The sequence below is a fragment of the Etheostoma spectabile genome, chromosome 20 (assembly GCF_008692095.1).
Source record: "Etheostoma spectabile isolate EspeVRDwgs_2016 chromosome 20, UIUC_Espe_1.0, whole genome shotgun sequence".
Lineage (NCBI taxonomy): Eukaryota > Metazoa > Chordata > Actinopteri > Perciformes > Percidae > Etheostoma > Etheostoma spectabile.
Window position 1 is genome coordinate 24,293,199 of NC_045752.1, and position 16,058 is coordinate 24,309,256.

The 16,058-nt window shown below is 43.3% G+C and overlaps 1 long non-coding RNA gene across 1 annotated transcript in view; it reads left to right on the forward strand.

Annotated features, from left to right (window-relative positions):
• Window positions 1-4,054: 4,054 nt before the first annotated feature.
• The window catches only part of LOC116670248 (uncharacterized), a 17,046-nt gene continuing 5,042 nt past the window's right edge, over window positions 4,055-16,058 (forward strand). Inside the window, exon 1 of the long non-coding RNA XR_004326981.1 lies at window positions 4,055-4,067. This is a non-coding gene — a long non-coding RNA (uncharacterized LOC116670248). The remainder of the gene's footprint in view (window positions 4,068-16,058) is intronic.

The following is a 16,058-nucleotide window of genomic DNA, read 5'->3' on the forward strand; positions in this document are numbered from 1 at the left end:
CTAGTAAAATATCCCCTCCTTATTTTCTCTACTTTCTTTATGTTATATTTCTTATATTTCTAATACTTGAGCCAATTGGTAACCAGAGTTTCCCGTATCGTGGATCATAAAGTATTTCGATTCTGATCTGATTACGGAACACCTGTTTGATTTCTCAATATGCATATCTAATCACCAATCATTCAGATTGCTTCAATGCATTTAGGGGTTTGTCCTGGTCCAAGACACATCGTCCTGAACTCCAGGGCACAACCAGCCAGAAGACCCCACCGGTCATGTACCCCTGATGCGGACTTCCGGTTTGAGGCAGCGCCATGGGACGTGGGTGTTGTGAGCTCCACACCTGAACCATGTCATTTATTATACGGCCTTATAACAATTACACGATAGCTTTGCAAAGCTGTGTTGGTATATATTAATCCACATCAACCTTTCAATGCCTGCCAAAAAAAATCTCAGTCAACAAGTTCGACAGACGCGAGGGCCTCTGAAGGCGGATGCCAGCTCAGCATCCTAGCTTGCTCAACCTCAACAATGACGATGGCGGCGGGCAACCAGAATGCCATATAGGAGGAATACCTCCAATGGGCAAGACATGTGTTGAAGAAATGGACGAAAAGGCTATTGAATCCAAACGGAATGCGCAATGTCACAGATAGCTCGATAAAAGACCTGACAACTTGAGAGTCCACACGTCTGACGCTAGAAACCGGAGTGACCGCTATTGCTATTCTATTGCGACTATTTGAGTCCGACTTGTCTGGATGAAAAAAGAACTCTCCCTGCTCAGAGCCCTGTGAGATCTGGAGGCCCAGACTCGCGTTGTAACGTCCGCCATCCCCGGTAGTGAAAAGAGGGCGCGCAGCCAATGGACACATCCGTCGTTTATGTAGCTGGTATGCTGAAAAGAAGCCACTTGGACTGGGACAAGTTGCCGACTCTGGATAGAGTGCATCGGACCCTCCGCACAAAGCCAGTTACAGATGCTTGCCACCAAGGGCGTTTGTTGTTAACTGTCCTACTTCAGCAGAAAAAGACTTACTTCTCAAAAAGCAGCAGCGGTTGTTATCAATCCGCCTCTGCTGCTTTTATTGATACTTAAGTCTTTTTTCTGTGAAGTAGTGACATTTAACAACAACGCCCTTGGTGCAGTCTCTTGTACTCGCTTTGTGCGGAGGGTCCGGATCACTCTATCCAGATCGGTAACTTGTCCCGGTCCAAGGGCTTCTTTCATCATACCAGCTACATAACTGACGGATGTTTTCCCTTGCTCGCGCCCTCTTTCACCCCGGTGATGCTACGTTACAACGCCGAGATCTGGCCCTCCAGTCCTCACACCGGGCCTCTGAGCAGGGAGAGTCTTTTTTCATCCCAGACAAGTCGGACTCCATAGTCGCAATAGAATTAGCATTAGCGGTCACCCGTTTTCTAGCTCAGACGTGTGACTCTCAAGTTTGTCCAGTCTTTATCGAGCTTCTCTGTGACATTGCGCAGTCTCCGTTTGGATTCACTAGCCTTTTCGTCCATTTTCTTCAACAATCTTGCCTCATTGACTGTCAGTCCTCCATATGGCTTCTGTTGCCCGCCGCAGTCGTCATTGTTTGAGGTTGAGCCGCTAGCTGCTGAGCTGGCTTCCGCTTCAGGCCCTCGCGTCTTGTCCGCACTTTTTTCCTTTAGATTTTTTTGGCATGCCTGAAAGGTTGATGTTGTCTAATATAGACACAACAGCGTTGTGCAAAGCTAATCGTGTCATTTTATAAGATCATATCATAAATGAAATGGTTTCAGGTGTGGAGCTCCAAACCACGTCCTCACATGGCGCTGCCCTCAACCGAAGTCCGCAGTCAGGGGGACATGACCCGGTGGGTCTCTGCTGTGTTTTCCCTTGGAGTTTCAGGAGATTGTCTTGACCGGACAACACCCCTAAATGCTTGAAGCACGGCAATTTTGATTGGTTGATTAGATAATTGCATTATTGAGAAATCAAACAGTGTTTTCCTATCCAGAATCCAGAATCAGAAATACTTTATTGATCCCCGAAGGGAACGCTGTGTTACAATTGCTCAGACTATTGAATATAAGAAATTAAAAAAGAAATAAAGAAATAAAGGATGTGGATTTTACATAGTGGTAAAGGTTCTTATGATACAGTATGTACATCAAATAACTAATTAAGGTGTTATAATGGTGAAAAGGAAATATAATAATAATAATAATACGAGTAGCATTAGTATTGCCCACATTTGCAAAGTCAGTGTAATTGCACAAAACAGATACTACTGTCCAGTTTCCACCCTCTAAGTGTCTGTGTGTCGGACCTTAGAGGGAGAGTTATAAGTTTGAATGGCCAACCAGGCAGGACTGACGTCCTGTGGCGCTCTGTGGTGCTTTTGGAAATGAGTCTATACTGAAAGTGCTCCTGTGATTGCGCAGCAAGTCATGGAGTGGGTGTGAGACATTGTCCAAGACTGGCATGTAGTTTTGACAGCGTCCTCCTCTCTGACACCACCACAGGAGTCCAGATCCACCCCCCCACGACGTCCGGGCCTGCGAATCAGTTTATTGAGTCCTGTTGGCGTCCCGCTACCCTCAGCCTGCGCCCCACATGCACACAGCAAGAGATAGCCTGGCCACTCACAGACTCATAAACATCCTCAGCATCTTCCTGCAGATGTTTGAGGACTCAGCCTCCTCATACATAGAGACGGCTTTGGCCCTTTCCTGTAGAGGGCTTGATTGTTTCTTGGCCCATTCCAGTTTTTGTCTAGTGCACTCCCAGGTATGGGTGTAGTACTCACAATGTCCACACTGACCCCCCTGATAGAACAGGGCTCACTGCTGCCTTGGTTCTCCTAGATCCACACCAGCTAATTGGTCTTTGTCACGTTGAGCTGGAGATGGGTTCATCTTCACCCATGGGACAAGTCCCCCCACCACAAGCATCTGTACTCAGCCTCAGTCCCCCTCGCTGATACATCCACCACAGCAGATCCCATAAACTTCTGAAGTGACCAGACTCTGGTGGTAGTTTAAGTCTGTGGTGTAGATTGGTGAGATGAAGGGAGATGACAGTCCCCTGCGGGGCCCCGTTTGCTGCCCACTCTGTCCTGACACACAGTGGTGCGGCGCACTACTGTGGTCTGCCAGTCCGGTATTCACCAATCCAGGACACAAGGGGGTATCCACCTGCAGCGCCGTCAGATTCTCACCCAGCAGGGCCGGCCGGATAGTGTGAAGCACTGGATAAGTCAAAAAACATGACCTCGCCGTGCTCGCGCCTGTCCAGGTGGGCGTAGATGCGGTTGAGCAGGAAGATATTGCATTCCTCAACTCCCACCGGGAGGAGCGAACTGGAGGGGGTCCCCAAGAGAGGTCTAACCATGTGCCGCATCTTTTCCAGAACCATTCCTCTCCATGGAGGTCACGGGTCTGTAGTCCCTTGGAGTCACTGGACGTGCGTCTTTGGCACAGACCGAGGCAAGATGTCTCCACAGCATGGGACCCTTTGGAGACGAAGGCTCATGTTAAAGACCGGGTGAAGACTCCACATAGTCTGGATGCACAGCTTTGAGCCCCCAGGCTGGATACATCAGGGCCTGCATCCTTACTTAGAGTGGAGTCTAGTCAGCTGTCTTCTCACCTGGTCACAGTGAGTCACACAGATGTCACAGGTTGGGTAGGGAGGGGGAGTCAGGCGGAAGAGGGTGTGCTCCTGTGTGCTAGAGGAGGGGGATAGGGATCTCCCAGGATGAGGGCAAGGGACAGTGAGGGGGGGATGGGGAAGTAGTGGTTTGAGGTGTGACTAGTTTTGTCATGGGGGGATGGGCAGGAGCAGGATCACCTAATAATCCTTTAGGTTGAGGTATTTATTCTTTTATTTGGCCATTACACACGCGTGTCTCTTTTTCAAAATACGGGTCGACACAGTGTTTTTAATATAGTAGTGTATGATACTGCTTGAGGTCAAGTCTTGGGTTTGCATTCTATTTTTCTCATTTATTCATCTAGAATAGTTTTTTTCATTGTCGAACAACAAACTTTAAACAACAGATTTCAGCGACTGTAAAGTTAGCCCACTCTTTCTCTCTGCTTTTTGCCATGTTTACAGCTGGTTAGCAATACCCAAGCCATTAACTCAAAGACAAACTGAAAGACATGGCTACCAACAACACACACACACACCACATAGAGCCGCAATATAGCTGCAGCATTCAAAAAAGAGGGACTAATGAGGGAACAAGGAACAGACTCAGAAAGAGTTACAAGGAGAGGGCCGTCCAGCAAAGAGGGAATAGGGAGGGAGGCTAATGAGAGGCTGTACATACCAGATTGTTACTGACAAGCAGACTACAGCTGTTATAAGGACCAGCTGAGTAGCGGGAAGGACCCCTGTGTGTGTGTGGTGTGTTTGTGTGTGTGTGTGTGTTTGTGTGTGTGTGTGTGTGTGTGTGGTGTGGAGATTGTGCTGTGCATCAGAAGAAGGGCAGAAAGTGTGAGAATACCAGCTAATGAGAGTTTGCCCATGCCACACAATTGCATGTGTGTAACTTTTTAGCTTGCCCTTGCTGCGCAACAGTCACTGTTTGCATTAATGCACCAAGTGGGGAACATCCGATAGCTCTGGAGGAAAAAAAGTTTCAGCATTTAATTGATTCATTGTCAAATGACTTTTCAGATGCACAAAATACGCCAACAGCTGCTTCAGCTCATGGGACTTGCACTGCAAGTTTTTGCCATGCTAACACCACTCAGCCTGGAGGCAGTTCTTTTCTGAAGCTGGTGTAAATTACATAATGTACACAACCTTGGCTATTAAAGATGATTGCAAGTTGTATTCCCTGCTCCTTGCCAGGACTTGTCATGGCATTGTTTCACACATTAACACTTGGTTTTTACCCGTGGAGTTTGCATAGTGCCATAAAACCGTGTATCCATAAACATAATTGAGCAAAAGCTTGATGGCCAGATTAATAATGTCCTTTGGTAAGGATATTGTTTTGTGTTAATTAATTTCTCACCTCCCACTGTTTTTTGCTAAGTAATCGCTGCCCTTGAGAGCCGTTGATTCTTGAAAAAATCAAATGGTGAAAGTGGCAGATTTTTTACAAAGCTTCTTAAGCATTTTCTTTACTTCCTGTTCATAAGGTATTAATGCACACTGATTGCCATAACTTAGGCATTTTTCTTTAATCAAGAGTGCCAAGCTAGTGGTCATTTGGACATAAGACAAGGAGTGACGAGCTATGACCATCGTGAGCTTTAGCACCTAAAGAACAAACAGGACCTAAAGGACAGTGAATGTTGTACTTAGATTTAGCAGGTGGACCAAACGTGCTTCAAATAAATGTTAATTCTGCCACTTGCAACTGTTCACTAAATCATACGTTGGGATCAGGGGTGGTTTAGGGCCTGGAATTGAGCTATAGAAATATATTAAAAAGATACCAAGAGGATTCGTTTATTTTCCCGTCAGAAGCCAACATAACGTAATTAAAAGTGCACCAGTTGAACCACAAAAAACAATTATAAGTACTTTTGCACTGGCTGCAATTCGCTTTTTATCAATACCCAACTTTTCCACCTCTCCAAGAGTAAAAATTATAAATGGCATTAAAATAGGTGGAGTGACTTGCTGCTCAAGTAAACTTAGTCCACACTTCCTCTGGAGCAGCACAGCGTCTACCTTTCTAAAGATTTATGTTTTACGAGACGCTATTTTCTCTCGCTTTAAAACTTTGATCACGATTTCACATTACATTTAAATATTATTTATTTATCTAATATGTTCATTATCTAAACTAACTAAATAATATGGTCATTCCTGCATATGCATACTATTTAAATTCAGGACTTTTACTTGTCACAGTATTTTGTACTCGGTGTGCCTACATACCTTCCAACTTTTCAAAAAAAACATTGGGAGTGAGAATTTTGTCGGGGGTGACCAATATGCTGTGCACACACTCACTAGTTGGGCTCCGATCATCGAGAGTTTAGAATTATTTGATGTTGTACCTGCATTTCCTGGTGGTTTGTGGGAAAGGCCCAAGCATTATAGGAGCAGCCTAACCCCCCCTGGGAAAGGACAATATTGGTTTCACTCTGTGAACAGCAATATATTTGATTTAGTAGATGTCATTTCCTGCATTCCTAGTAATTGTTGAGTGGTCTCTTAAGATTCGAATACCTGAACTGATTCGATTCCATTTTCAGCTCATGACTTGTATGCCTTTAGACTTGAGCTGACATTCAACCAAAAATGATTGTCACAAAGCCCTTATTCATAGACCAGTGTTTAAGTTTGACCCAGGTAGGTTGATTAATCTTTGGTTTGATTGGCATAAACTAATACCCCATGTTGTATAAATTGTATTTTAAGCTTATGTTCAGCCAAAACGACACAAGATTAGTTTGAGGGCGGACAATATTCTCTTCATAATAAAGCTACCCCCACCTGTTCATACAACTTTTAAGCAATACACAGATGAATGCCCTTAAAAAAAGAGGCTAATTAGTATGGTGGATAACCAAAGCCGGTAAAGTCCTTGTCTATGATCTGTGGGCATGGTTATACTGCCTGTGGCCTTCTTGGGGCCTTGATATCTGAAAAGGGGGTGTGGGTTTTAAGCAGGGGTTCAATTCCCATTGAAGCATGGCTCCAGAATGTCCATAATTATTGGTCATTATGAGGTAGGGACCGCAGTGTGGACCCCAGAAGCAGATGCCGAACTCAGAAAGTTCAAAGTTGTTTAATTGTCTCTTGGTAGTAGTAAATGCCAAATTGACATTAGTTTATTAGGCACCGTCTTGATGGAAGCGGAGGTTTTACAGGTGGTGATGGAGGATGGCAGGCCTGGCATTGGATGAGATTGGCAGGACCCCAGAGATGCTGGGAAACGCCGTCGTCTCAGCTGATTTAAACTGATGGTTCCAATCGACTAAACATGATACCATTTTTATATAAACTTTTTCCTTTGAATCGGAGGGATTAACTGTTTATTTATCTTGATTTAAAGTCCATATTTGTACAGAACACATGTTGTCTGATTCTTGTGTGGTTAGATTTAGAAGTCGAGAGACTAAATCCGGTCGTATCACTGATCTCTACAGTGTTGTGAATTAACCTCAGCAACAGATCGCATCTCGCTGTGGAGACTGTGTATAGCTGATATCTCTCACAGATCGCACCACAGTGTTTTTATCACTACCTGTCCAGCCTAAAGGCTGCTGGAATCGGCTCGAAACTTCCGACTTTACCGCAGCTTTTTGTCCCCACCCCCTTCTGCTGCCGCCTTCTCTCGACCTCACTTGCACAGGTGAGGCGCATCTCACGACATGTCTAATACCTGCAGCGCCACGCCTCTGGAGTAAGGTCACAATCCCACACCAACACAAGGGAGAAGACACGGGGAAAGACTGACAGCAAACAACAGAAAACACAAGAATCTGCTGTGACACCATACAATGCTAACTGTTTTCTTCTTTTGGTTTTGTTCAGTCCCAAATGAAAACACCCTCTCACGGCTGCATTTGCTTGGCAACACCAGGACCGCTTGGCAATGGCAGCAAGCCTCTCAATTCTTTGCCACCTATGAAAATGCACCAAAACACAATGGGACAATGAGATTTTCTAGAAGGCTTGTCCCTCTGGAAATAATATTAAAAACAATGCTGTGGATTGTAAAATACATAATGTTACTTAAATATATGGGGGGGGGTAGTTAGTAAACAATACCAACCCCCAAAATTACGTTTTTAAGTAGAGATGCCTGAGACTCGGCTGAAACGGTATCCGGTACGGATAAAGCACTTTTGCCGAATACAAGTATTATACAATTAATACGAGTCATATCTGTGCCCCGGATTGAAGAAAAAATCTTCATTGGTATCTGACGCGTTTCTGCATTCGGATAGGGATGGCGAGTACAGCATTATCTGTATCTGTATCTGTTTTACCACATGAATTATCTGTATCTGTACTTGGACTGGCGGGGCCCCAACGAAAATGGGTATAGTTAACCCGGAAGTGGGTCAGTTGACTTGAAAATGGGCGGGCTGTAACCGGTATTTATTTTAAGCTTCAATTGATATGGTTAATCAGAAATTGTTATAATTTATTGCTTGATTATAAAACTATAGCCATGACAGCATCAGCCTTGAGCTTCAGATCAGTGGTGTTGTCAGTAACAAACAACGATATACGTATAGAACAAGTTTTGTAATATAAATTACAACAATGCTGTGCAAATTCTTAAGTAAAATGTATGACAGATTTTTCATACTCATCATAATAACTTCCTTTTTTAAATTTAAATTTTTCATGATAATGTGATAAATTTTGGTTTTTTGGTTTCTTTTATTATTTTCCACCAGGTATGTGTGATATGTGTCTGTGCTGAGTAAGGATACGCGAGAGAGAGAAGAAACAAAGAGATATAGGGGGTGGGGGGTTGGAAATGTGTTTTGTGTGTATCTTAATTTTAATATTATCTTTATACCGCAACTGCCTTTTATTTTTTTAAAAACACCGGCAATAAAGTTCAGACACTCCCACAAACTGGTTAGACCGCCAGGCAGTTAAAAAAAAAAAAAAAAAAACGCCGACGCAGAGAGCAACGCCAGACCCGTCGCCAGACCTCATTCTTAAGGGGGCATATTAAAATGCATGGGAGGGCCCACTTATTATTAGCCTACAGTACTATACTTCAAATAATTGTATACTCTATTCTCGCAGCACGTATCATCACGTTAAACATAAACCAACAGCAATATGACCGATCTCCTATAGCCTACACTGCAAAAGTCGGCTTAAAAATAAGAAAAAAATTATAAAAATTAGGATTATTACTTAAATAAGCAAAATTATCTGCCAACACTTAACAAGATTTTTAAAAACAAGTGATATATCTAGCCTTAAAAAACCCAGGGATGATCTTCAAAATTCTAGTGTGTTTAGACTAAAACAAGTACATTTTATTGGTTCAAGTAAAATATTTAAGAATTATTTTCTCAACATGTCGGACAATGTGCTTTAAACATCAGCATATGCTAGTGCCATCTTTTGGCACTATCATTGACATTCATTTGTCATCTTAAATAAGGTTTCATGCGTAAATATATCTTAAAGTCATTACAGCCAACTCAAACAAGTACATTTGTCTGATCAAGGCAACCAAATTTAAGAATAGTTTTCTTGATATAGAGGAAAATAGACCTTATATCAACATATGCTAGTATTACATCTCCAACAAGGATATGTTAGCAAATACACTGCACTCAATTATATTTCCTAGATAATGAGACAATAAGAATTATTTATTCTATATGTAGACAAATCACTTAATTTAGTATCAATGCTTACTGTAACATTTTTTGAAATAAGAGTAAATTCCCTAACACTTCGGGAGAAAAACTTATCAGGCTGGGTACTTAGTTAAACAAATACAATCTAAATTTTTTCAAAGTCTTTATTGCCTTTCAAGAACACTTTTCCTTTACAGAAACAGTAAAACCTGAACTTACTATTACAGGAAAAATCCCCCGAGTTTTTCATATTCACTCCGGGGGGGGCTGGCAGCCTCATGTACATGCCCCCAGAGTTTTAGCACTGTAGCTGCCTGTCTGTGTTAGCTGCTGTCTGATGCAACTCTTGCGAGGTAAAACATATTGTTTTTGGGGGGCTGTTTGTACCCGCAGTACTCACCCCGTGACCTCAAACAGAGAACATCTGACACCGTCAGATTTTTTTCCTGTAATAATCTTTTGATCATGTGCCGAGCTGGTGTTTTTATTGGAGAAATCCGACGAGTTTTTACATAGATCCCATTTCAGTCACAGAGTACTGTCAAAGAAAATAAAATAAAACTTTGTGGTCTTACCTAGCTCAAGTTGCATCATCCAGCAGTTAACACAGACAGACAGCTACGCTCCCCACTCTGGCAGCCCTCCATGTACATGCACCCAAGTTTTCGCACTGTAGCTGCCTGTCTGTGTTAGCTGCTGGCTGATGCAACTCTTCTAGGTAAAACCAGATTGTTTTTGGGGGCTTTTGTACCGACAGTACTCCGTGACCTCAAACAGAGAACTATATGAAAACTCGTCAGATTTTTCCTGTAATAATATTTTTTGTCAGTGCCGAGCTGGAGTGTTTTATTGGGGAGAAATCCGACGAGTTTACATAGATCGCCATTTCAAGTCACCGAGTACTGTCAATATGAAAAGAAAATCAAACTTTTTGGTCCTTACCTAGCTCAGTTGCATCAGCCAGCAGCTAACACGACAGGCAGCTACAGCTCCTCACTCTGGCAGCCTCCATGTACATGCCCCCGCGTTAGCACTGTAGCTGCCTTTCTGCCGTTAGCGCTGCTGAGCTAGGTAAAACCAAACCGTTTTTTTTTCCTACTTACGTACTCCTTCGACTTGAAATGGAAGATATTTCAAAACTCATCGCTCTTTTCCAATAAACACTCCAGCGCATGATCTTCAATGAAAGATTTTTTAAAAGCGCAAACTAAAAAGTGACAACCATGCATCATCTACATGAGAGTCATGTCCTGGCTGTGTATAGTACTCCAAGAGAACTTGCACGACAGAAGTGTCAGATCAAGTGAAAGATAATGCATGCCTTTTACATTTGCTAACATCAATTCCTCTTTGGGACGGTAATGCAGCTGAACTTAATACCAACTAAAAAGTAAAAAAAAAAAGCCACAGCTCAAAACCAAAACCAAAGCCGATTCTCCACGCTCATTTTCCACTTTTAAGCTAAGAATTTCTTCCCACTCGCCTATAGCCTCCCTAATAGGAGGAAGTCCCATGTCCCTGGTCCGTGGATGGCATCCAGAGAACCTCGTCTCATCACAGACAGGAGTTGGCAACGCACTTGGTATGTACGGTGAAAGATGTAAAGCATGCCATTAGATACTTACGCTAGCATCGCTATCCTCTGTTTGGGAAAGTCCCACACAGGCGTGGTCCAATATCCAGTATCCGTTGGTTTCACAGACAACCACGACCGTGCTGGAGATGTGTCTTGGCTTGTAGAAATGTGTTGGGGTCTTCTGTAGCTGACAAACGAAAAAGAATACCACAATTCACTTTTTGTATTGTATGGTACAGTAAATGTGAAATTCTTATGCATATACTTTTCTTACCTTAAGGATGTTAAGCAGCCTCACTTGGCAGGTCCCACTTCTGGGTGGAAGCCACAGGTGATGACATAAGTTGGCAATCCTTCATCAGGGCGATTGACTGCTTACGGTTAAAACACAGACAAAAAAGTAATTTTGTTTTTCTTGCAGCAGTACTAAACAACATCATACGTCTGTTGGATTCTCAATTGTCAGGTACTGTAATCACTTTGTCCCAACAGTGGAGGCCTCATACCTTCTTGAAACGCCATAAAACTGTGCCCTCTCAAAAAGGTCGCCCGCCGGTATTTAGTTCAGGTAGGAAGTGGGGGATTCCCATTGATGAGGATCCGCTGTAGTTCATCATTCGCTTACACACAGGGAGACAAACCATAGAGAAGAGATGTTAATTAAATTTACATTACAATTCAAATCTACAGAGTTACACTTTAGCCTTCGGATGGACTTAAACCGAAGGTCACACTCACTGTGTATTAAGATCCCTGGCACGTATTGCAAAGAGTAGGGGTTCCCCAGTGTCCTGGCTAAATTCCAACTGGCCCCCTAATCACCCCTCAGCTCTTAATTGACTCATTCACATCCTCACTCTCCACCTCAAGTGGTGCGTGTGTGGAGTGGTTGGAACATAATGGTTGCCCCGCTCACCTATTGTTGCTACACATTGGTGGGTGGTTAGCGATTTTGTAAATGCTTCTAGGCTTAGTAAGCAGAGGGCTGCTAAAATGAAACATATGCTTACATGTCCCAATTCTCCAAGCGGGATACGCCTCAAAGGATCTTGACAGGCCTCTCCTGTCTCCTTCGTCACATCGGAGTCAATGAAGGGCGTCCTTGACTGGAATTCAAGGTCTAGGAGCTGGGTCAACACCTTCTTGTTTGGCCTGGCCTTGGTTTGTTATACATGTCCTGCAGAGTTGTATATGTCCTTGCCTGATCTGCAGGCTGTCCGAAGTGTCGATGCTAAAAAAACAAACTTCATCATTAACATTTAACATAGCCATACCAAACATTAAGACATAACTTCCATTTCAACATTACAGGTTAACGGGGCCATGCCGCAAATACAACCTCACCATTTTATAAAATTGGATTATTCACCTCTCCCCTAGAGTTAGATAGTGAACCAAACATTTTTGTCTCCTGCATTCATTGTTGGGTCCCGCAGCGCCCATCTAGGTTATCTTTCTGCAAAATTTAAGACGCAGGCAAAGTCATACCTGCCTAGGGTCACCTCGTCTTAATCTACATTGCCAATTGTACTGGTTGTAGACAGAGGCTCCCTTTTTCTCAGACATACTATCTGGCTACAAAGTATTCATTCACTTGCTAAGCTAACCTTAGCAGGCGCTGCCAGACTATGACATTGCATGCACTGGACAAATGTTTTTGCCCACTAATTTACCTCTAGGGGAGACGTGATATCCCATTTTATAAAACGTTGGCGTGTTCCTTTAAAAAGGACCTAATAATGAATAATCCCAAGAAAAAAGGTTAAATTGCATGATAACATTGCTGAATTTACTTAGACATGGAATGTAAATGTAACTGTGCTGTATTTATATATAGCGCTTTTCCAGTCTTAACACCTGCTCAAGCGATTTTACTCTACAGGAACATTCACCTCACACACATATCATACACTGTGGCCGGGGCTGCCGTCAATGTGCCACTGCTCTCAGATAAACAATCATACACATTCCACTCCGATGCGCATCACCGGGGCAACTCGGGGTTCAGTGTCTTGCCTCAAGGACACTTCGACCATGACTGCAGGGGCCGGATCGAACCACCAACCTTCCGATTGGCGGCACCGCTCTACCACTGATCCCAGCCCCCTCAGTTTAACTTTTATCGGTTTATCCCGCCTGTGGGTGTCCCTTCTTGATATGCCTGCGCCCCCCAGCACACCACAGTTATAGAAGAGGACACGGGGTGACCACAGACTTGGTAGAACACCACAGAGTTTGCCTGCAGATGTTTAACATGTTTTTATCTTAGTTTAAGTAATGTACATCAGTAAGATGCTGACACTTAACTTGTCATGCATGTTTTTTAAGCGGCAGCCCAGAGGCTGAACTGCCGTTCTTTAGGTGGCCCCTTGAGGCGAGTCAACCCATAGACCCCATTGTTAACACAAATCCAACTTTACAGCAGAAATAAACAGTTTACAGCCTGAACAACAAATGGTCTTAGTCTCTATAGCATACTTTTCCACTCTTTAGACAACTGTACAGTGGCTGCATTTTTATATAACTCACCTGTTTACATCATATTTTAAAGGTGGCAGTAAGTGATGCTATCGCTTTCTGTCAAATACAGTGAATTTCTCTCATGGTCACCTAGCTCTCTATTTCTGTGTGAATCAAAAAGAAAATCTGTTATTCCTACACAGCCCTGGCTGTGTAAAGGGAAAACAATATAGTGGTACAGCCCAAAACACTATTCCAGCCAATCAACAGACGGCATCAGTTTGATAGTATGGAGCTGCATGTGAATGTGCCAGCGTAGCCAAGTTTTACTGTTCCGTGAATCGTGTGGGGGGTACATAATACATTTTGTAGCCATAGAAACCCTTGATAATTGTTGAAATTCCGCAAGACTTTATGGATTTAATTTGGATATCCTCCTGCTCAGTAGACAGACTACCTGCAATTACGAGTGGCATTTCTGTCCCATATGGCAGCTGTGTCCCGTATTACTCCATGAACGCATGGGCCAATTCTGCATCTACGCTTTATTCCAAAGCCCGCTGGGGGATCACCGGAACCGAGCCGCTGCAAATAGCTCTGAGGAACTGGTTTTGGGTGGACATGTGTCTGTTCAAATTTAGTTATAGTTGTGTAACATAAAAACCTTAGATTTACAGAAGTCTAGCTAGTTGTCTGGATTGACCCTGGCGAGGATCTGAGTACCATGTACCCTAGTCCTCATAATTAACCAGAGTTTTAAATGCCAACACAAGGAACTCAAGCGACATCTTATGCATTTAAGGGCTTGATGCCTGTGGACTATTAGCAGGGGCTGTCACTGCCTGAGAGAGAAAACAGTAAACAAGTCATGGTGCATCCCCTCTCTGGAATTTCTTACTAACCTGGACTTGCAATCCGTGAACCGTGCAACTTTAACTGGGCTTCTCAAAAATTAGATGGCCCACACCAAGGGAAGAACCTAAAAATGAAAATAGATTTGTGACCACATTTAAAGGTTATATTAACATAATTGAAAAGTATACAGCTTTTCTTCACAAAAGGAATCCCCCTTACCGTATGTTGTGTTACTTAGGCAAAAACTCGGAGGAGTCTAATGGATATAAACAACGAGAATGAAAACGCAGCAGCCTAGCTGGTTGTAAAAAACCCCAAATGGAGCAAAGAGTAAGAAGGATAGAATATGACTAAAGAGAAGTGCAGAGGTGATAGATGAGTGAGAGCAAGAGCAACGAGGTGAAAGACTGTGGAGAGGCATTAACAGTCAAATGGACACCTCTGAACCAGATGTGGTCATAGTCATCTGTGTCACACAGTACTCTGCAAACATGTACATGCAATAAACACACACACCCAACACACACACACACACACACACACAACACACACCATCACCCACACACACACACACACACAACCAGCCAAAAACTCCCTGTCACCCCTAGCATCATGCAATTTCATAGTGACACACACTCTCAATCAAAGTAAAATATCAGTGTGTGTGTGTGTGTGTGTGTGTGTCCATGTGATGCATTTCAAGAGCTGACACTTATGTTTTGTTTGTGTGTGTGTGTCCGTTTCCTTTTCCGTGATCTACTATGACGTCCCACAATTCAATTTCTCTCTTCCCTGTTGCCCGCCAGAAAACACAAGCGCCTGTTTTGGAAAAGGCTTCCCCACAGCGCTATGAACAAAGGATGTGTTAACATGCTTTTCTTATCCAGTTGCATCACTCAGATACACGTATGGAAGACATTACAAATAAAACACGGTAAATGTCACAGTCCTCCCTGATACCGCCAATGACAGCGGAAATGTCAGCTGTATAATCTTTTCTTATTCAAACACAGACAAAGTTCCTGTGTCATCTAAACTCACATTGCAGCTTAAGTGAACCATGCAGCATCTGCCTTTTTACGCTTACATTCCTGCTCAGTGTGTACTATGGCTGTTGTACACCAACCATTTTATCAAGTACAATGGTGGACTCCACAGGTAATTAGTTTTATTGTTCCAAGAACAATGCAGGCGAAGGTAAGCAGGCGCATGCAATAATCGTCGTCATACACAGTCAAAGTCCCGTAACACTGAGTAGCAAAGGTACAACAGGAACGGCATAACGTGGTCAGGTACAGGCGAATGTCCAAAATACCAGGGAATCAACCAAGGAAAACGCTGGGAGAGTGACAGACAGACAACTCCAATCTGGCACTGTCCGTGGGATGTTGAGTATTTAGCACTGGGACCTGGGAAGCTGAAAACAACAGAACACAGAAAAGCAAACAAAGGGAAAGACAAGAGACCTGAATGAGAGCGTATGATTACTACAAAATAAAAACAACAACGAAACACAAATAAAAGCATGGCAGCCACCTGACACCCGTGAGCCAACCGATTACAATAAATAAATGGCATATTAGTGAAATAGTTTACTTTCTTAGATATGTAAGTATCTGGCGACCTCTAGCTCATCCAGTACAGCTTACGCCCCATGTAGTCTGAGTCCTTGTCAGCGGCCCCGTTTGAGTGGAACCTGTGGCCCGTTGCTGGGTGTCATCCCCGCTGTCGCTCCCACCTTTCCTGTCTATCCACTGTCACCTCCCAAAAATAACCTAAAAAAAAGACATGTAAACGTCTTTTCCGAATAAAAGAACAACTGGAATATTATGACATGTAACGTATCATTGTTTCCCGTCCCATC